Raw genomic sequence first — 21,260 nt, 5'->3', positions numbered from 1 at the left:
TCAGGAAGATCCCCTGGAAAAGGAAATGGCAACCCACTCCAGTATTCTTGCCTGGGAAATCCCATGGACAGAGGAGCCTCATGGGCTACAGCCCATGGGGTCCCCAAAGAGTCGGACACAACTTCATGGCTAAACAGCAATGGTAAACCAGGACCCTGGTAAGAGGATGTCTGACCTTCTTCTGTTGCTTTTAATAAGTTACTCCAGGGCCGTGTACTCCAGAATACATGTTAGAAACCATAGTACTAAATATTTTTATTATCAATAGAAAACAATATTTATTCTAACTCTAGCACTGTGTGAAAATCAAGTGCCCAACAATTGGCTAGCTCTACAGATACACGTGTTTATACTCCTTGTTTCCAGCAAGAGGATTTTAAGAGAAAGTAAAAGAAAAAAACTTTCTTATAGACCATGTTGTCAGATGGGGGATTGGCTGTTTCGGTCTGGGTTATATTAGGCACAAGTATTCTCTTCACAATGCAGAGAAACAGCAGTCGTTTCCTAAAATTCTCATTCTAGCATAGTTATTAAATCATGATGGATATTTTCCAAATTTTATTGTAGGTAACTAGTGATGGTAACAGTAAAACCTTACCTCTGAGAAGTTTTGTGAGCAACGCATAATTCATAATCAAAAACATAAAGCTTCTGAAAGTACAAGTCAGCCACCAGATGCCCAGCATTGTTGTTAGAAAGGGCTGCTGCTGCTGTTGCTACCACATGCTTTTTCAGGGTGGTTTTATGCCTATCATGAATACTGCAAGACAGCTAATCCCCCACGCTTCTTTGTATTTTGTTCCTCTTCTGAGAAAGGTTTGTAATCCAGGAAAATGTCTGCAGGTGAAGATTCAGAGTGAATAGAGGTTCAGTGAACTGAATTTGCCGGTTACCATGTTATTGAGCAGCTAAGAAGGTTGCAGGATTTGCATACAACTTATTAAGTTCCATTGCAATAAAACATTCTCAGATTTCCATATGGAAATTTCCACCTCACTTCAGGGGTAAGCTCACTCAATTGGATGAGGGCCAGATGCATTTATTTATGACAGTGACGACATAATTGGAGGAAATAAACGAAGCACCTTTTTAGGTTAAGTCTTGCCAGAGTCACATGGAGTCTAGTTATGGAACTAGAGGCAGAAATTTTGGCTATTATGTTAGCAGAAGTCAGTGGCAAATTAAAAGTATTGCTTCATTTATAGAAGAAAGGAAGACCCGGAAGTAGATACTGTGGCTGGAAGATAAAACTGGCTGATAGCTCTTGGTTTTTACCAGAAGAGAGCAACGGCCCAAAGTTCCATATATTTGTTTCTCTCATGACTTCACTGGGGTGTATTTTCAGGGCCATGTTTCTCCTTGGCTTGAGTGTGGACAGTGTCCTTAATAGATGTGGGAGAGAAAAGGAAGTCTTTTCTACCATTCATTAGGATTTTCCCAGGAGCCCAGTGGCCCTTTCTGTCTAACTTGGTCCCACTGGGAAACCCAGTATGTTCATCTGCATTTGTAATATTTGTTCTCAGTTGGAGACGTTTTGCTATCCTCATTCAACAAATAGTTTAGCACCCTGATAATGGGATTTCAGTAAAAAATAGGCAAATTTCTCTTGTATTTACAGGCTTAATTTTTGCCCTTGACTTAACAACTAGTTGGAAGTAGAAATTGAAATATGACATTACTAAGGCCATTGGAGATTTTGGCTCTAGGTCATTCCTATGGCCCAAAAGATGGCTTCTGTCTGAAGTAGATCAGACAGCACTAATTTTAATTGACAGAGGCCTTTTAAATTAGTAGAGATCCTCAAAATTGCCTTTTATCAATGTGTACTTGTCAAGGAAAATGGATTCTTAGAATTTCAGGTGGTTTCTTTGTATAATTAGATCTATGGAGTAAAAAGGCAGAAAGAAAATTTTAAAGAGATTAATTTTTCATTGGATCCCATGTTGGTAAACTCCAAGTTAGCTAGTTTCCTTGAAAATTCTCAGCTTATATTGTTTCATTTTTAATGTGATCTTCAAAAGACATGAGTTTCCAACTTTGTTTTGCACTGAAATCCTCTGATCACTACTATATGCTATTTTAGGAAATAGCAGGCTCTTAGAATGGGGGTGGTGGTGGTGGTGGTGGTTTTGAGGGGTGGATTTTTATGGAGATGAATAGATGAACTTAATCAGTATTCAGTGTGCTGACAACCATGAAAATATATCCAATATTTCTGTCATAAATACATGTTTTATTTACATTCCAAGCAGATTCATACACAGAATAGGACATGAAGTGTTCACACATGAGAAATATCTAACTTTGTGGATGCAAGTTACACTGAAAAAAGTGAAAGTGTTAGTCACTCAATAGTGTCCAGCTCTTTGTGACCCCATGGATACCAGTCCATAGATGGATTCTCCAGGTAAGAATATTGGAGTGGGTAGCCATTCTGTATTGGAGGAGGAAATGGCAACCCACTTCAGTGTTCTTGCCTGGAGAATCCCAGGGACGGCGGGGCCTGGTGGGCTGCCGTCTATGGGGTCGCACAGAGTCGGACACGACTGAAGTGACTCAGCAGCAGCAGCAGCAGCAGCCATTCTGTTCTCCAGGGGATCTTCACGACCCAGGGATTGAACTCGGGTCTCCTGCATTGCAGGCAGATTCTTTACCATTTAAGCCACAAGGGTCAGATAAAATGTTTGGAGAAATGATCTGCACAAGCAAGTAAGTTCAGAATCACAACAATTCAGCCAGCACCAACTGTAATTTTACATTATGACCCAGTGGCTCATAATTATTTTCTTCCAAGGTCTCCTTGTCATGTGACCAAACATTGTAGATATTCTTTAATCTCTTATAATTTCCTGCTCCCTTCTCTCCCAGGAAATAATTCTTGAACATGTGGCTGAAGCACATAATAGCAGCAGTATTCACAATAACCCAGTTCCTGCTATTGTTTTTCCTCCAGCCCTGCCTTTCCAGGGAACTTAGCAGGCACTTTCTTCTTGAACTGCATCTTTTTGTCTCTCTCTCCCTCTCTTTTCCCTCCCCCGCCTGTTCCTACTTTCTTGCTTCCTATTAAGCATAATTTATTTACTCTTCACATCAAAATGATCCTATCTATGGATACTTGCTTTGATTTTAGTCCAAATAGCAACAAACATGGTTCTAAGAAAATCTTTTAGATTTCCCAGGTGGTTTTCCTGTGAATTCAACAACACAAGGTATAGAACAGGCATAAACTCCCTTATTTACATGTTCTAGTAGATATTTGGAGAAGGCAATGGCAACCCACTCCAGTGTTCTTGCCTGGAGAATCCCAGGGATGGAGGAGTCTGGTGGGCTGCCGTCTATGGGGTCGCACAGAGTCGGACACGACTGAAGTGACTTAGCAGCAGCAGCAGCAGATATTTACTGCATGAGACCCCGTGAAAGATACAAAGATTTGAGGCTCAACTCTAGCCCTCAAAGAGACTAAAATGTACATGAGGCATCAGTTGAAGTACATACATATGAGACATAATACAACTCAGTAAATACAGGTCATCCTGTGATGTCATGTTCAAGTACTCACCATCCATGAGAGTAAGTGTTTTTGTGGTTTTCTTTGTTCATTGATGCATTCACAGTGCTTGAAACAGTTGCTGGCATACAGTAAGTGCTCAGCAGATGTGTGGCATGAAGTAGAATCTATCTTCTACGAATATAATTAAGCACAGTACAGTCTATTCCATTACCAGCATGTTTTTATAATGAAAGCATATGTAATAGAAATTAACTCACTCATGACTGATAAGTAGGGAGAGGATGTTGGTACAATGGGGTGGTCATGTTGGTTCATATGCAGTTGCTGCCAGCACCTTAGTATTCTGCACCACCAAGTAAGAGCGGCTACAAACAAAGCACAGCAGAATCGCAGTTGTCGGGGACACACAGCGCTATTCCTGGGGCTCATTTGCTCTATGTTCTCTCCCTTGAATTGGTTTGACCAGGGGCTCTAACTTGGGAGGGGAGAATTCACCTCTTATCTGCAGATCTTGTGCTTGTCTTCCTAACTCAGCAACCTCAAACAGCTCTCCTTCCAATCTCTTCATTAGTTACCTCCATTGTTTTACAAAGTCCTATATTTATGCCTACTGTAACATTTGTTAGAAATGGAACATGGCTCTTGAGTTCTGCTGGTATTTTTGGGGGGGGGGTATGGGGAATGGGTTATTGTTAGTGCTCTGGTTGCAAGGTTATATAGCTTCTGAGTTGTTTGTTTCTAATCCTATTTTGCTCATAAGCCTTGTTATCTCTAGTTTCAAAAATGGGAAGAACCCACACATTTTATAGAAGAAATGTGGTACTACACACTTAATTTTCAACAAAGATAAGTGGGATTTGGCTTTGGGAGAAGATGAAAAACAGCATTCCAGTTCTGGCAAGAGCATCAGCAACTACTCCCACCTTCCATACAGTATGGAACCTTGGGGCACTGTCAGGGAGGATCTCCTTGCTTGTTAGAGTGCAAGGCTCCAAGGAGCGGATTGACGGATGGTTCGAATGGAAAGTTTTTACATAATTCAGAATTTTCTGTGCCAAAGTGCCCCCTAGAGCTTCTACAACAGGAAGTAGCCTCCCCAAATGCGCTGTGTGCTCAGTGATGTTCAACTCTGTGCGACCCTGTGGATTGTAGGGCTGCACAGGCTCCTCTGTCCATGGGGATTCTCCAGGTAAGAATACTGGAGGGGGTTGCCAGGCCCTCCTCCAGTGAATCTTCTCAACCCAGGGATCGAACCTGAGACTTTTGTGCCTCCTGTATTGGCAGGCAGATTCTAGGGCCACCTGGGAAGCCCAAAGCGGTGTTCTAGAACCATTAACCTGTAGCTAGAGGGGTGCATATGGATGCCAGTACAAAGAAGGCCAGAGCAGGGAACTAGGGAGGAGACCACTGAAGCTATGAAGTCCCCAAACTGCAAGAATGAGGAAGGTGGCTGTGGATTTGGAAAGGACATTAAAGGTGAAGAATCAATGGGAGTGGCTGTTGGCCATGGAGGAGCGAGGCCCCGAATTGACTTCTAGGGCCTGAGTTCAGGCGACTAGTGGGTACCAATGACTCAGGTAAGAGGCTGAGGAGTTGACAGGAAAAAAAGACAAGAAGAGTTTGCCTGGCTAAATGCTCCGTGCCAACGTCAAAATCACAAGGAATCTTGTCACCTTAATTTCTGACCATTTAACCCTGGGCTCTTTGCTCCCACTCTGGGGGCGTCAGTTCGTGAGTCCCCTCTCTGGACAAGGATGCCCTTCCAGACTATTAGATAAAGGGCCTTCGAAATTCACTCCGAAACCGTATTTTAAGTTCAGGGGAGGATGTTTCAGGATCTCAAGCAAGCAATTTACATATATTCTTTGTGGCTGTTTGCACTGAGTTTTCTGTCTTAGAAATTCACAGGGCAAGGAAATTGACGCGCGGATTCTCGACTCTGGGAGGGGAAGGAGAGGATGGGGGTCCAGGCACCCCCACCCCATCCTCCGACTTTGGATCCTCCAGGATCAGAGCACGGACAACCTTCCCACCTGGGGAACCGCTCCGGGAGCCCCAGGGCCAGCCGCCTCACCCCCGACTCCGCGGTTCCCCGCCTCCTCCGGCCGGGCGGAGGGCGTCCTCCCGACTCCTGGAGACGGTTTTCCGAAACCGCGCCGGGAGCTCCCCGGGCCCAGCTCGGGGGACCCTCGCCGGCCTCGCCACCGCCGCCCGACGGGCGCAGACACCGCGCTCCCAGGCCCCGGGGCCTCCTCCCCTCCTCGCGGGGATCCCCTTGCGCCCACACCCCTGGGGCCCCGCGGGACACTCCGCCCAGGAGGCCGGGCTTCGGCCGTCCGCCCCGCCCCACGCCGGGAGAGCCCCGGGCCCGACCCCTCCCCGGACGCCGGCCGGGAGCAGGGCTCGGCGGCGAGGGTGACTGGGCGGCGGCGCGGGGCCGGGCCCTGGGCAGGGAGGCTCGGCGGCCGCCTCCTCTCTCCGCCCCCGCCCCCCCGTCCCCTCCCAGCCTGCTAGCCCCGCGGCGGCCGAGGTCGGCGCTCTCGCCTCGCCGCCGCCGCCTCCCGCGCCCGGGACCCTCTCCCTCCCGCCCGCGCCCCCTCCTCCCGCCTCCTCCCTCCGCCCTCCTCCTCCTAATTCTTCCCCGCGCGCCCGGCGGGGCCGGAGAGACCGAGAGGTGGCTGCGGGGAGGCGTAACGGGGAGCCGCGGCTCGGAGCCGAGGACGCCGAGCCGGGACCGGGTGAGTCGGGGCGGCGGGGCCCGCGCGCAGCCTCGGCCCGCGGGGCACCCGGCGCGGCGCCCACCGAGCCCGCGCGGAAGGCGGACCGGGGCCGGGGAGGTGCTGGCGGGACGGGTGCCGGACGCTGGGGAAGGAGGGAACGCCGCTTCGTCTCTGGCAGCCGCGACCGCCCGCCGCAGAAGTGGAAAAAAAGTTGTGCCTGGAAAGACGATTTGCCGGGAAGTCGGCGCGAGCCCAGCTTTCTCGCCGCCGCAGGCGTGCTTCGGGCGGCGCGGGTCCCGGGTGCAGCTGACTCCGGACTCGGCGCCCGGGGCCGCCCGGTGGTCGCCCGCGCGGGCCTGGCCTGCGGTGTGCGGGTCAAGCCGGCCGCAGACGTCAGCTGCTGCTCAGATCTGGGCTGCATTTTTGTGGGCAGCACAGGGATCGGGGGTGAGGGCTGGAGGAGGAGGGAGGTGGGCGTGGAGGGCGAAGACCACATCTGGGCGGGCTGGGCTGAGCTCAGGGATGGGGTAAACTCTTACGGGTTTCTGGATGTTTTCAGGCACGAAGTTGTGTGTGTGTGCAATCCCCCCCCCCACCCCACCCCCCTTTCATTCAGCGGTCTAAGTCCTTTGAACTCGGAAGGGAGAAAGCGTTTTCTTCCATCCTGTTCACTTTTTCTCTTGTTTCAGGAGGGTCATGAGTTTTATGAGAATCCTTCAGCTGGTTTCCTCAATGGGAGTAACTGAGAGGAAAGCCGAAGTCTTACCCCTCACCCCCATCCTCACTCCCACCCGGGCCATTTCCTGTATTTTGCGGATACTGTGATCCTGTGCGTGCATCTAGATTGCCATCAGTGACCCACGTATAAAAGTAGACCTTCAGTCTGAAATCGCAAAGCGGCCTCTATAGACAAGTCTGTGTTGGAGCCAGAACGGGCAGAGGTATGGGGGGCGGGGTGTATAGAGCCGGCCGCTGGGAGTTCAACCTGAGTAATCGAGTTGAGTTGCGAGAGACGTTTCTCGTCCGCACGTTGCTTTTGCTTCACCCGTTGGCTTGAGCGCTCCACCGGCGCCAGGTTTGAGCGATGACGGATGCTAATTACCTTGGTATTGCTCTTTCCCGACTATTCCTGACTCTTTGCTACGGGTCCTCTTTAAAAAAAACGACTTCTCTCTTGCACATGTAAGAGATAGGAAACACATGCTGGTGGGTAGGGAGATGAAATGTTTTAAAGATAGGGAAAAGAAAGAAAAGCTAAGATTCTCATTTCTATTTGCTATCGTACTGTGATAGACTTGTTATTAATCTTTGTCAGAGATCTGATTCTGAGAAAATAATGTTGGAGCAGTTTGAGGTAATACCAGATAAAACCCACTGTTACAATAATATTTTTCCTGAGTGGTCACACAGAGGGCAGATCATGTGGATAGTTATGGTGTGTTTGCAAAGGGTGCAGCAAACATTTTACTCCAGGGAAAAAGACAGTGTGTCTTGCAGGATGGGAGTGGGGAGGGGAAATCGTTTATCTTCAGAGCAGTCCAATTAGGAAGAATAATTACACTGCAAATGAACATTCTTGAATCTAATATAATTTGCGTCAGGATACACAAACCAGTAATTTGTCTTTAGGAAGAAAAAAACGAATCTTTGTGGATTAGGACAAAACAAGTGCCTTCTGGAAAAAGTAATCTATGCTATTTATGCACATGGATGGGCCTCAGATGTGCCGATTGACTGACTGCAGAGATTTTCCTGCGGGCAGTGTTTAGGAAGGGCAGGGAGGAAAAGTCCAAGGTAGGAGAAGATAGAAAATATATAGAAAACTACCCATTTTTAATGCAAAACATTTACAGCTTCTCAACTTCTTTATTGTGCTTTCCAGGTGGTGCTAGTGGTAAAGAACAGGCTTGCCAATGCAGGAGACATAAGAGACACAGGTTCAATCCCTGGGTGGGGAAGATACCCTGAAGGAGGAAGTGGCAACCGCTCCAGTGTTATTGCCTGGAGAATCCCTATGGATTGAGCAGCCTGGAGGGCTACAGTCCCTAAGGTTGCAAAGAGTTGGACACAACTGAAACAACTAACACACACACACACACTCACAAACACAACTTCTTTATTGCAAAGAATTGACAAAATAGGAGACCAAAATATAGGAGATACAGATTGGGGCTGTTGGGTTCCCAGAGGTGTCACTTTCTACCGGAACCTGGGACAAGTTATTTGATTTCTCTCAGCATTGGTTTCTGTGCCTGTGAAATGATGATGATAAAGTTCAAGTCAAAGAATCACCGTGAAGTTTAACTGTGATTATGTACTTTCATATAGAATTTAGGGTGGTGCATCACACTGAGTAAGTGCTCAGAAAATGTTAATGGTGTTCGTCTAGTACTTCAAATGCCCGGGAAAAAGCAGTGCCATTCAAAGAGCCAGGTTACCAGGATGGTTGATGGCTGGCCTCCATTGAGGCTGTCCCTGTGCCCCCAGCAGCCCACTGTCAGACACATTTGATCTTTCTAGAACTTACGGGCTGCATGCTCTTGGCCCCTCAGGCCAGCCTTTTCTGGGACTCCAATTGTGAGGAATGTGTAGTGCAGGTTCTGTGGGGGTCTGAGGACCTGAGACAGCTGTGGGCCGCACTTCAGCCTCACTGCTCGCTTGCAAGGGCACCTTCTCAGGTCCCATGAAGCAAATATAGACATTTATTTGAGGGAAAAAGTGGATATGGTGTCTCTCTTGGGAATTCTAAAGCAATGTTTTACTCAGTGTTCATTGCTCTTAGAAAGATACAAATAGTAACCAAATACCTGATCTCAAGAATTTATTCCAAAAAGCACCTTCAAAGTATGTCTTGGGGTTAATAGTCCATTGCCTAGGTCTTCCTAAAGTTGTACCTCGTTGCCGAATGAACAAAAGACATCCTTAGCAAAACAGTAGTTTTGGAGCTGGGGAGCATATTGCTTTTCTAATTTGGGGGAGGGGGCAGGTGGCGTGCCTGTTTGCTCATTCATCCGTTCTTTTATCCAGTCATTCATAGATACCCAGTAACCTCTCTGGTGGGCCAGGCTCTGTTCTGACGTCTGGTAACAGAAACCAAGAGCAGGCCTCTCCACTCACAGAGTGCTCATGCTGGCTGGAGAAGCAGGCTCTGTGTGGGAAGGAGCTCCGGAAACTAGAGAAGCTCTCATTTTGTTTCGAAGTGCCTGTGCTGGGCAAGCAGTGTGCTGGGCGCGCTACTCTTCTACAGGCCAGCCAGCTTGGAGAGAGGCGATCTGGCTGGTGGTGGCGGCTGCGGGCAGCTGGTCTTATGGGTCCTCTACAGGGAGAAGGAAGAAAAGGGGGCCTGTTTCTTTCTGTGCTTTATAATAAAGTATGTGTCCTATTTGAGTAGAATCACCAGCCAATATGCCAGGAGAACAAGTAGGGGTTTTACTCAGGAGTGAGACTTCACAGCCTTCAAAAGGTGAAGAAGGAATCAAAGGTCAGATCTGATCATCAGCTTATAAAACCCAGATTGTGTTCAGGAGGACCCTGGTCTGGCAGGTGGGTTCTTTACCACTAGCACTGCCTGGGAAGCTGACAGGAGGCAGGGCTGGAGAGTAAAGGGGAGGGTGGATAGTTGGTCCTTTATGCAGCTTCAAGGTTGCTTGTTTTCCCGTTACTTTTAAGGTTACAGTGATACCTGGTACAATAAGAATGCATATGTCTGGAGTCTGAGGCTTGAAATGGTATAAGGTCATCAGGGCACTGAGAGTAGCTGCTTGGACTAGAGGCAAAGTTGTGTAGGGAAGTCCCGGTGGGCGTTGGATCTTGGATGCTGAGCTGAGGAGTCTGAACTTCATCGTGAAAGCTGTATGGAAGATGGGGAATGAGCGGGTGAATTGACCTGTTGAAGCAGGTGGTTGATGTGATCAGACTGTGGTTTAGAAGGAACTCTAGGTGGGCTCGATGGCAAGAGGCCAGGGCTGGGAATAGCAGGTGAGCTGGTGGGCTCGTGTCGGAACCCTGGTGGGGCTTAGTGAGGGAAAGTGGGAGAGGCCTGGAGAGGCGGACCACACTTCCTTACTAAGGGCTGGGCTCTTAGTAAGAGGGAGCCCAGGGTGACTGGGCTGGGACATGGCGCCTTTCACTGAGGTGAGCAGCTATGGCGAGGAGGAATGAGTTCATTGACTCCACAGCTGAGCTGTGAGCCTTCTGGGGAGAGATGCCCACCAGAGCATTGGATCCACAGGTAGGGAAGAGAAGTCTGGAAGTGGAGATGAAAGGTGGAGTTATTTTTACAGTAATGGTCAGTGGTTGACTGGCCTCTTGAGGTTTACTGAATAGTGTTCAGGGTGAGAGTAATCTGTGTCCTTGTAACTGAATTTTTCTCTTTAATCCTTTCAATTAGCCTAACAGGGGCTAATCAAGCCCCTAACTCTGGCCTTCAGTGAGCAGACTCTTACTGGCGTTATTTTGCCGACTTGGTGAGATCTGTTTGTGTTGTTTTGAACCGAGATAGTCTAGAGGGATGTACATAGGAAGGCTCTGAACGTATTTAGTAGCTAGGATGTACAACTGATATATTTGATCATCCGCCACCCCCAGGACATCCACATATTCCAGATGGACCGTATTCTTACCAGAATTCCTTGGTACAAACCCTGACCCCCATGGTGATGGTCTTTGGAGGCAGCATCTTGGGAAGGTAATGTGGTTTAGATGGGGTCATAAGGGTGGAGCCCCTGGGATGGGGTTAATGTCTTTCTTAAGAAGAGAGAGTCTGCAGGGAACTCAGACAGGGGCTCTGTGACAGACTGGAAGGGTGGGTGGGGAGGGAGATGGGAGGGAGGTTCGGGAGGCAGGGGACATGGGTGTAACTATGGCTGATTCTTGTTGATGTATGACAGAAAACCACAAGATTCTGTAAAGCAATTATCCTTCAATTAAAAAATTTAAAAATAAAGAAAAGAGAGTCCGGAACACACTCCTCCCACCACGGTGGGACTGGTCATCTGCCAGGAGAAGGGTTTCTCTGGGAACCGAATCTTTAGGCACCTTGAGAACTTGTATTGAATACTTGGAGAGCTACTGTTTCTGTGTCTACCTGCGACAAGGCTTATCTGCCTCCTATTTTGAAGTTACCACGTGGCCCTAAGGGCTTCCTAGGTGGCTGTAGTGGTAAAGAACCTGCCTGCCAATGCAGGAGACTCAAGAGATGTGGGTTCGATCCTTGGATTGGAAAGATCCTCTGAAGTAGGAAAGAGCAACCCAGTCCAACATTCTTGCCTGGAATATTCCATAGAGGAGCCTGGCGGGCTACAGTCTATGGGGTCACAAAGAGCTGGACATGACTTAGCAGATACACAATATGGCCCTCAAGAGGCTGTTAACTTGAATTTCATTTCATTTGTGTAATAAACATACATGTGCAAAGTAGGCCCCAGTGAAGACCTGTTAAAGGGCAGGCATGCTATTTGATTTGTGTTTAGCTGTTACTTCTCTTACTGCTGTGGATTTAGGGTACAGTCAGTGGAATTATTAATCATCGTCAGTCTGATGATTGACGTCATTCTGAAGGAGGTAGGCTAAAATTCTGGTTATTTTGGACTCATGGAGTTACAGATGACTACTTTCTTTATTTTTCTGTTTTTCAGATTTTTAAAAAATAGCATGCTACCTAAAAAAAAAAACAAAAAAAAAAAAACAGAACAAAACAGTTGGTGTTTTTTTCTGTTCTTTGCGCAAAACACCGTATCAGCAGTTTTGGCCACAGCGCTGCATACCTCCTTACGTCTGTGCTATGTCCATGGTAAAGCCGGTCTCTGTCTTTAAGAAGACTTGAAATTCCTATTTGTTGTAAATGTAGTTGTGGAGGAACATGACCAGGACTGAGTTCTGTGACCCAGGGCCAGAATGGGGCCCCTTCCTCCCAATAGCAGGGAAGAACCCACTCCTTCCCGTCGGTTCCCTTTGTATGTTTCATAAACACTGTGAAGTGTGATCTGAGAGGCATTTCACTTCGATATCTAAATGTGTCTGATCGGTATGTACCAAATTAAATATCTACCTGTGTGTGTGTGTGTTAATCACTCAGTTGTGTCTGACTCTTTGTGACCCCATGGACTGTAGCACACCAGGCTCCTTTGTTCATGGGATTCTCCAGGCAGGAATACTGGAGTGGGTTGCCATTTCCTTCTCCAAAAAGGCTGATGAAAGTGTATAAAATCAAGATGATAGCCGTACTTAGCAGCACAATCACAATAAAGTATCACTGAGATCTGAGGAAGTATTATCTTCTTAGGAGTTCCTGCTTTGGACTGGGTTAGCTTGAGACAGTGAATCACCCCAGTGTCCTAAGTCCATCAACAGGAACACAGATGTTCTATTTGTCATAAATATCTATTAAATCTTTTAAACTGACAGCTAGCCATGCCAAATTAAGAAGAATCTTGGCCCACATTTTCCTTCTCTCCTGTTTTAATCAAGGCTGCTCAGGGCTAGCCCCCAGCCCGCCAGACCTATCTACTTATATATGTGTATAAATATACTCTACTGATGTGTGAGTTTTGGTGTTTTTTTTGTTTCTTTTTCAGTTGTTTAGCAGAACTCAAGCCAGCAATGAAATCTTAAATATCCCTTTAGCATCAACCTCCTCACATTCCCGGAAAATTAAAGGGATTGTCCTTCCTCTGCTGATTCTATTGTTCAGCATTTTCTTTCTTTCCACACCGCGCTGTGTTGTCAAGGGCACCTGAAGTTCAAGCTTCCTTTCTCCCGAGGTGGGCTGCTGTTGGGTGAATTTCACTTGTCTTTTTCCTGTTTGGAGGCAGTTCGCCAGTTGTTTAAAGATGCCTATAACTGCATGGACAGTAGTCTCTTTTAATCTTCAGGTAAGCCGTACACAATGCACTTATTACTCCAGACAAATTTACCTTTGAAAATTTTATAACTTTTTTCTCACCCCTAGGAATCACGTTTTCTGAAACTAGAAAGAATATGCTGGCCAATCTGGCAACTACAAGTAAGCAGTGTTTGTGTGTGTATAAATGACTACCATTTGTATATGAAATAGACACTTAAGGAAAACACCACTCACAACTTCAGAAACAATCTAAAATCACATCCATTTTTTTTTTTTAACGGCTATCTGTGTATTCCTGGGGCTTCCCTGGTGGCTCAGTCAGTAGAGAATCTGCCTGCAGTGCTAGATACCACGTGCAGCGCAGGAGACCTGGGTTCGATCCCTGGGTTGGGAGGATCCCCTGGAGAAGGGAATGGTAACCCACTCCAGTAGTCTTGCCTGGAGAATCCCACAGACAGAGGAGCCTGGTGGGCTACAGTCCATGGGGTTTCAAGAGTTGGACACTTACTGAGCAATGAAACCATCACACCATTCCTAGAAGATGATTCTACATAGGGCAGTATGTCTAAACAGATGCTTACCCTGTCATTTGCTCATCCGTCTAGTAGCCATTTTCAGGGCTTTTCTGTACTGGAAGCTCATAATTTACCGACCTAATTACTGATTCTGCACAGATCCATGCTGTAATATGTACTCTGGTGTGCCTGCTCACGCAGGTGACTATAGGTCTTTTTGGAGTCAAATCCTTTTGGTAAACAGGTTGCTTAGGTTGTCTTTTTCTTTTTCTTTTTAATGTGCTTTTCCCAGTTTGTGCTTGGATCTGTAGTTCTTTTCTTGATTAGTAAAGAAAGGGTGGCATCAAACAGAGCTCAGCTGGTATGAGGGATGCTTAAACTATAAGCCAAAGCCATAAAGAGCGGGAGTCAGGTACAGAGGCCAGCCACGCTGAGAAGTAAGAACCCAAGAGGTGGCAGCCATGAAGAAGTGTGACAGGTTGTGTATACACCTGTGTGGACAGGTGGCCGAGGGTCAGTTGAGGATAGTCCGCTCGCTGTGCTACACAGGGACCAGTGCTCCCCTTGATCTATGGGCCCTACGTATGTTAGCTTTCTTAGCTACATTAGTCAACAAAACTTGCATTAAAAAAAAAAATTTATTGAGCTGCATTGGGTCTTCGTTGCAGCATGTCAGTGGGACCTAGAGAGCCCATGCTTCCTGACTAGGGATCAAACCTGGGCCTCCTGCATTGGGAGCACACAGTCTTAGCCACTGGACCACCGGCGAACTCCCCAACACTTGCATTTAAAAAAAAAAAAAATTTAAACCTTTTAAAATGATAACTTAAAGGTTTTAAAATAAAACTTTTAAAATAAGAACTTAGATTTCCCCTAGCTTCCATACGTGTATTTGATTTTTAAAATCTTGACCTTAGGACTTCCCGTTTCTTCTTGTCAGCTTTCAGCTTTCTCATCCTGATGTGTATTGTTCAGCCTGCTCGATGGTTCTGAGCTCTCGCCGGTCATCTGTCACGTCAGCCACCCCTCTGAGCTGACTGTCATTCCTCAATTCATTCATTCCCCAGCCGTCCAAGGTCTTTGCATCCTTTTCTGCCCCTGCTCTGTTCAGCCTCTTCTAGTCCTCCTCGTAGTAACCAGGGGCGTGTCAGCCTTTGTAGGCGGCCAGAGGGCAGAGGGCTGGAGTCCGTGCCAAGATACAGAGGAAGCTAATCTGCTTGTGACCTCAACCTCATTAACATCGTGCTGGGACCGAGAGCCCGCGTTCCACAGTATTGTTTGACTTTGGCTTGTCTCTACTGACTTGCGGTCACGGGATCCATAGTCCTGCCTCTCCAGGGAGGCGGACAGATGGAGGAGCCAGATGAGGATGTAGGAGACGGTCAGTACTTACCACCTCCTTAAGGTTGGGCTTTGGATTGTCAGCTGTCACTGGGCTCTGCTGACAGTGATCTGGCCCCGAGACAAAGCGAGTCTGACAAGACTTGAGTAAGGATCGTGAGGGAAGAAGGCCTCTTAGAGGCTGGAGCCCAAGTGGGTGGGCTGGTGAGCTGGGTATTCCCCAGGTGGGTGAAAGTACCGATGGAGGCCCTCTCCAGGCTTTAAAGCAGGGCTTCTCAGACTTGAATGGACACAGGAAGAGCCTGAAATCTTGTTTAGTCGCAGATTCTGAGTAAGCAGGCCGGGCGGGCCCTGGGATTCTGCGTTGCTGGCGTTCTCCTGTCAGCCTGGCACTGCTGCTTCTGTGGAGCAGATTTGGAGGAGCAAGGCCTCACATGAGGCTGGACCACGACGAAGGCTGTGGGATGGTCAGCTGGAGGCTGAGTCCTGTGAAGGCCCGAGCAGGAGGGCACAGTGGGTCCTGATTGAGAGACTGATGCCTGCTTCTTTACTGGGACTGCCCTGAGGGCCCTCAGCCCGGTCACTGCCAGTGCGGTCTGTAACAGCCCCGAGCAGCTGTGCGGGGATTGCCTTCCGCCCTCAAGTGGGGAAGGAGGTCGTGGATGGTCTTCCAGGTGGAATATGGTTAAGCTAAAGGGAGAGGTTTTGTTTTATGCTACGTTTTAATTAAACTGATTTCCTCATTACTTGATGATTATGTTCCATAATTTTAACTACATAAAGAAGGCTCTAACTTCCTCCAATTAAGCCTGCTTTTTCTCATGGACCTTATCACTTTGAATTTATATGACTACAATGTTTTAAAAAGTTACATATTGTTTGCTGTGGAATGTTACTTATGAAACTCTCCTGACCCTCTGCTGGGTACTCCCTGGATGTGTTTCAGACCCCACCCTGGAGCTTTGAGTTGGTTGGTTTGGTACGGGTCCTGGGAATCTGAACGTTTTACAGACTCTCTAGATGGTTTTTATAATTGAGCAGGTTCTTGAAATCCCACTTTCGAGGAACATCAATGGAAACCTGTCTATCTGAGCCTGTGTTATCAGCCATGTCTGGGGGCCTCCCTTACCTGTTCTTTTCTTGGCCTCTCAGATACTTGGTTGTGAAGGGCTGGCTTTTATCCCATTGGACCCACTTCAGTTTTTATCTTGACACATGTTACAGTAAGGCTCTTTCTAATCTTGGATGGGACCAAATCAGAGAGTCCTTTGTCAACGGTGTAAGAGTCAGTTCTGAAGCCGTTATTTTTAGGAAGGTGTTACAGATACTGATTATTAAATGCTTTGGGACATTCTTGGAGATATTGGGATATGCACTTCGGGCTTCTACAGAGAAAGGAATGTCCTGAGGCTGACTTCTCCCACACTCTCCCCTGCTTAGGTGCAGACTCTGGAGATAATGTTAGCATATTCCCTTCTTAAGTAAGCGCTGACCAGAAATGAAAGGAGAAGGGTCCATCATCCCCCACAGAGTTTGGTTCTTACCCAGGTGAATTGACAGACTGAGAAGCTGGACTTTGCACATTATTATGTCGATGTTAACCTCCATTTCTACCAGAGCAGGGTCTGTCTTACTCCACTGTAGGGGAGGGTCAGCTTATGAAACAAATGAAGTGGGAAATGGTCAGTGTGATGGGATTGGAGGAGTGTGGAAGGGGCTCTGTATCTAAAAGCTGGAGTTCACTTACTGTCATACCTAGAATTTTACCATTAGAGGAATTTGGGTGAAATGGTTCTCTTTAAACATCTTATTCAACATGTAAGCATCCACAGAACAGGTACTACATTGATTACTTAGGCCTTAACAGGAAGTGAAGTGATTGAAAGTCCCTCAGTTGTGTCTGACTCTTTGCAGCCCCTTGGAATTCTCCAGGCCAGAATACTGGAATGGGTAGCTGTTCCTGACTCAGGGATCAAACCTGGGTCTCCCACATTATAGGCAGATTCTTTACCAGCTGGGGCTTCCCTGGTGGATCAGAGGGTAAAGTGTCTGCCTACAATGCAGGAGACCCTGATTCAATCCCTGGGTCAGGAAGATCCCCTGGAGAAGGGAATGGCAACCCACTCCAGTACTCTTGCCTGGAAAATCCCATGGACTGAGAAGCCTGATGGGCTACAGCCCATGGGGTCACAAGGAGTCGGACACGACTGAGCGACTTCACTTTCACTTCACTTTTCACTTTCTTTACCAGCTGAACCACCAGGGAAGCCCTTAACAGTTTCATAAAATGCCAGTGAAGATGAAGGTGTGAAGAGAGTAGACTCGGATGGGGTGAACTGTGGGCACTGTGTGGGCAGAGCAGGGCTGGGGCAGGGCTGTCAGGGGCGACTGGAGGGGCCCTGCAGGGCAGCTCCGGTGTCCGGGGGAGCCCAGGATACCTGGGAGGGCGCTGAGCAGGAGTCGTTCTCACTCACTCGATTTGTGTGTAATAGGAGCTTCACTGTCTCTGCACCTGGCACCCTTCTTTCTATCTAATGTGGCCATGTCACATGTTCCTGACCAGTTGTAATGAAAACCAGATGATCCAGACAGGAAAGTTAAGATTAAACTCTGCAATCGAGCTTGAGATTTTGTTGCACTTACCCCCCTGTCTATTAAATTTTGAGAGAGAAATTCAGGAAATGATCCAGGCTCTGTACCTGCTGATCAGGAGAACTTGTCCAGCAGCAGAAACCTTCCTGCCCCACTGAGGACCATTTGCCAATCAGTTTTGAGGAGGGCTTGACTCTTCAGAGACCCCACACCACCTGGAGCGTGCTTTAGGGTATAGTCTCTCTCTCTCATATCTGCAAACAATATTTTCAGCTCCTGGCTGGCTAAAAGAAACTCTGAACCCAGCCCTTCTGGTGCCCAGCTGAAGCTTGTCTGAGTGGTTCGGATTTTCAGAACAGTGTGGAGATGGTGGGGAGAGTCTTTTTTGCCACACTGCTTGACCAACAGCGAAGTTACAAGTGTTGTTACATCCCAGGGACCAGAACTGTGCTAACGATTACGAAGACTGACCCACTCCCCGACCCACAGCCGTTCCCTGGCACTGCTATCCCCGGAGTCCCGCTCCTGTCCTCAGTTTGGGTATAGTACCCCACATTTTAAGATTCACAAGATGGTCCTCTGTGTTCTTGGGCAGGAGCTCAAAAACACACAAAAATGAAGTTTTTCTTATCACAAATAAAATGCCTTGGTCTGCAAGGGATGATGATTTACGGGGACCCAGGAAAGGTGAGAACATAGCCCGTGGGTGTGAGAACGCACTGAGAAGCCTCTCCCAGCTGTTAGTTGCTCTGTGGCCTTGGGCAAGTCATTTCACTTGTTTGGGCAAGAGGAGGTGAGGGGATGAACCCAGGCCTGAAATTCTTATTCTAGTTGAGTCTGTATGTTCATGTGGTCAGTCATTTATTTAACGTGCACTTAGCTGGCTACTTACGGAGCTTTACAGTCTTGGTGGGGAGATGGCGAAAGAGCCGCTGTCTTCAGCGTGGCTGGCAGGGTGTGGAGGACAGGTGAATAGGCACGTGGGGCATGTCACAGGTCCCAACAGGTGCGGGCATCAGGTGGGCAGGGGCAAGTGAGGAGGTTGCCTCTCCCCACCGTCTCCATGCTGTTCTGAAAATCCGAACCACTCAAGACAAGCTTCAGAAGGGCTGAGTTCAGGTTTCTTTTAGCCAGCCAGGAGCTGTAAATATTGTTTGCAGATATGAGAGAGAAAGACTATACCCTAAAGCACGTTCCAGGTGGCGTGGGGGTCTCTGAAGAGTCAAGCCGTCCTCAAAACTGATGGGAAGTGGCCCTCAGAGGGGCAGAAAGGTTTCTGCTCTCCAAGTGAACCTGGAGAGCTGGAGTGTGCAGACGTGGGGTGCAGTCCCCAGGGAAGGCAGTGGGGATTTCTGCAGCATTCCTTGTGTGCTGGGCGTGTGGGGTCTTCACTGGCCCCCGGACCACGCTGGGTTCCTTGACCTGTTACAAGGCCCTACGGCTTAGCCCCCTGTCTGTGGCCTTGGCCAGAGGGGCACCCCCCAGCAGCTGAGTGTAACTGAAGTGGGCAGCTTGTCCCCATGGTCTGGGTAGGCGTGAACATTGTTTTTATGTCTTGGACCCCATTTTTTGGCCTTTTGTGAAGAAAGCTGAACGCCAAAGAATTGATGCTTTTGAACTGTGGTGTTGGAGAAGACTCTTGAGAGTCCCTTGGGCTGCAAGGAGATCCAACCAGTCCATTCTAAAGGAGATCAGCCCTGGGTGTTCTTTGGAAGGAATGATGCTAAAGCTGAAACTCCAATACTTTGGCCACCTCATGAGAAGAGTTGACTCATTGGAAAAGACTCTGATGCTGGGAGGGATTGGGGGCAGGAGGAGAAGGGGACGACAGAGGATGAGATGGCTGGATGGCATCACCGACTCAATGGACGTGAGTCTGAGTGAACTCCGGGAGATGGTGATGGACAGGGAGGCCTGGCGTGCTGTGATTCATGGGGTCGCAAAGAGTTGGACACGAGAGTTGGACACGACTGAGCGACTGACCTGAACTGATGAAGAAAAGTAAGGGCTATAGAAACATAAGGAAGCATGTGAGAATCTGCTTGCTCCTTACAAAAACTTTTTTTGGTGGGGAGGGGTTAATTTCTTTTCTTATAGAGAAGATAGATATTCAAAGAGAAAGGCAACAAATGGATCCCTTTTCAGCCTTGAATTATGTTATGGCTTCTGGGCCTGGGAGCTCTGTAACCACAGAGTTTGTTCCATACTACAGAAAGAAACTCGACCCTTCATAAAACCGCGGGAGCTTTCTGGATGGCTTCACTGTTGCTTTTCTGGAGTGGTCCGATTCCCTCTCTGGAGGCTGGAGGAGAAACTTGTAGCTGGAGTTTCCTTTGCCTGAAACAAACAAGGGCAGCAGAAGAGGGTGGGGCATCTCTCAGGGAAATGGAATTCTCCCAGAGCACCGGGTTCCCACCCCGAGGTGGGCCCGTGGTCCACAGGGCTGGGAACGGTCTAAGCATCAGTAAAACCCGCTTGTATGGTTCCCTTTAAGCATAAATAGACATCACAGGCCCTGCAGAGTGCAAGGCCTTGCACATGGTGGCTCTGTTGAGGTAGCAGGCCGGGTCAGCTCTGTGCCCTGTGCTCTGGCCCCCAGGACTGGCACTGTCTCCCACTTAGTGCTTGCTGCCTTGGGCAGAGCATCAGAATCACCTGGAACCTGGTTAACCCACAGGGGCTGGGCCCCGCTCCCTGAGATGCGGAGTCTCTAGGTCTGGGGTCGGCCGAGAGTTGGCTTTTCCGACATGTCCCCAGGTGATACCGGAGCCACTGGTCTAAGGCATGTCAAGAAACACCGTGACACCAGGCGTTCTTCCATTCCTGGAGGGTGTGTTGGGACAAGCAGACTGCGCCTGGCAGGGGGCCTGCTGGGTAGAATCACCTAATTCCGGAGGCGGCTGTAACTTGAAAGCAGTGGTTCATGGAGGGAGCTCTGGCCCTGTCCTCTTGCCTGGGGCCTTCTCTCCTGGTCAGCTCCGCAGCCGACCAGGGATGTGGCATTTGGGGTGTCTGAGGGGAGCATTCCTTGCCTCCTTCCAGTTCCTTCTCTCTGATGTTACAGAGAGCTTTCAGGAACGGGCCACTCTCCTACAGGAGACCCTTCATGGGCTGCCCATTGGCCTTAAGAGCAAGTCCAAACTCTGCTAAAATGACCTCCATCTCCCTCTTGGGCTCTGAAGTACTCCTTGTGCTTGTGAACTCACTAGGTTCTCTGGCTCCCTGGGCACCTCTTTTGCTGTTGGCTCTGCCTGGTATGCTGCAGCCTGGTCAACTCTTGCTGATCAGACCTCAGCTTAGCCGTCACCTGCTCTGGGGAGTGCCCTTTGTCCTCTCTGGGATCAGCAGCTGCCTCTGCAAAGGCTCTGCATCATCTCCTGTTTTCCTCACTTCAGCTCTCCTCAGCTGCATCAAGGTCCTGATTACTTTGCCTTTACTTCCCTGTCTCTGTGGCCTGTCAGCTCCCTGAGGGCAGGAGACCGTGACATGGTCATTCATGTGACTCCAGGCGTGGCATGGTGCCCAGGCATTGAAGACCTTCTGGATCATTCTGTGAGATAGCCCTGCCAGGGGAGGAAACCAAGACACAACTGGGTTAGCGCCTGGCTTACCGTTATCCTCCCGCTGAGTTATAAACACCAGGATTCTCACCCACTTCTCACCAACCCCTTGGCCGGGTGACGTTGGTCAGGTGCTCTGAGACCAAGGAGCCTTGGGCAGGGTCTGTGGGTCTTTAC

The 21,260-nt window shown here is 48.5% G+C and overlaps 1 protein-coding gene across 1 annotated transcript in view; it reads left to right on the top strand.

Annotated features, from left to right (window-relative positions):
• The first annotated feature begins 6,007 nt into the window (after positions 1-6,007).
• Positions 6,008-21,260, top strand: part of LHFPL2 (LHFPL tetraspan subfamily member 2) — a 174,351-nt gene continuing 159,098 nt past the window's right edge. The window contains exon 1 of the mRNA XM_005211215.5: positions 6,008-6,249. The gene's annotated coding sequence lies outside the window, so the exon portion shown is untranslated. The remainder of the gene's footprint in view (positions 6,250-21,260) is intronic.

The sequence above is a fragment of the Bos taurus genome, chromosome 10, assembly GCF_002263795.3.
Source record: "Bos taurus isolate L1 Dominette 01449 registration number 42190680 breed Hereford chromosome 10, ARS-UCD2.0, whole genome shotgun sequence".
Classification (NCBI taxonomy): Eukaryota; Metazoa; Chordata; class Mammalia; order Artiodactyla; family Bovidae; genus Bos; species Bos taurus.
This window is presented reverse-complemented; position numbering and strand designations above follow the sequence as displayed.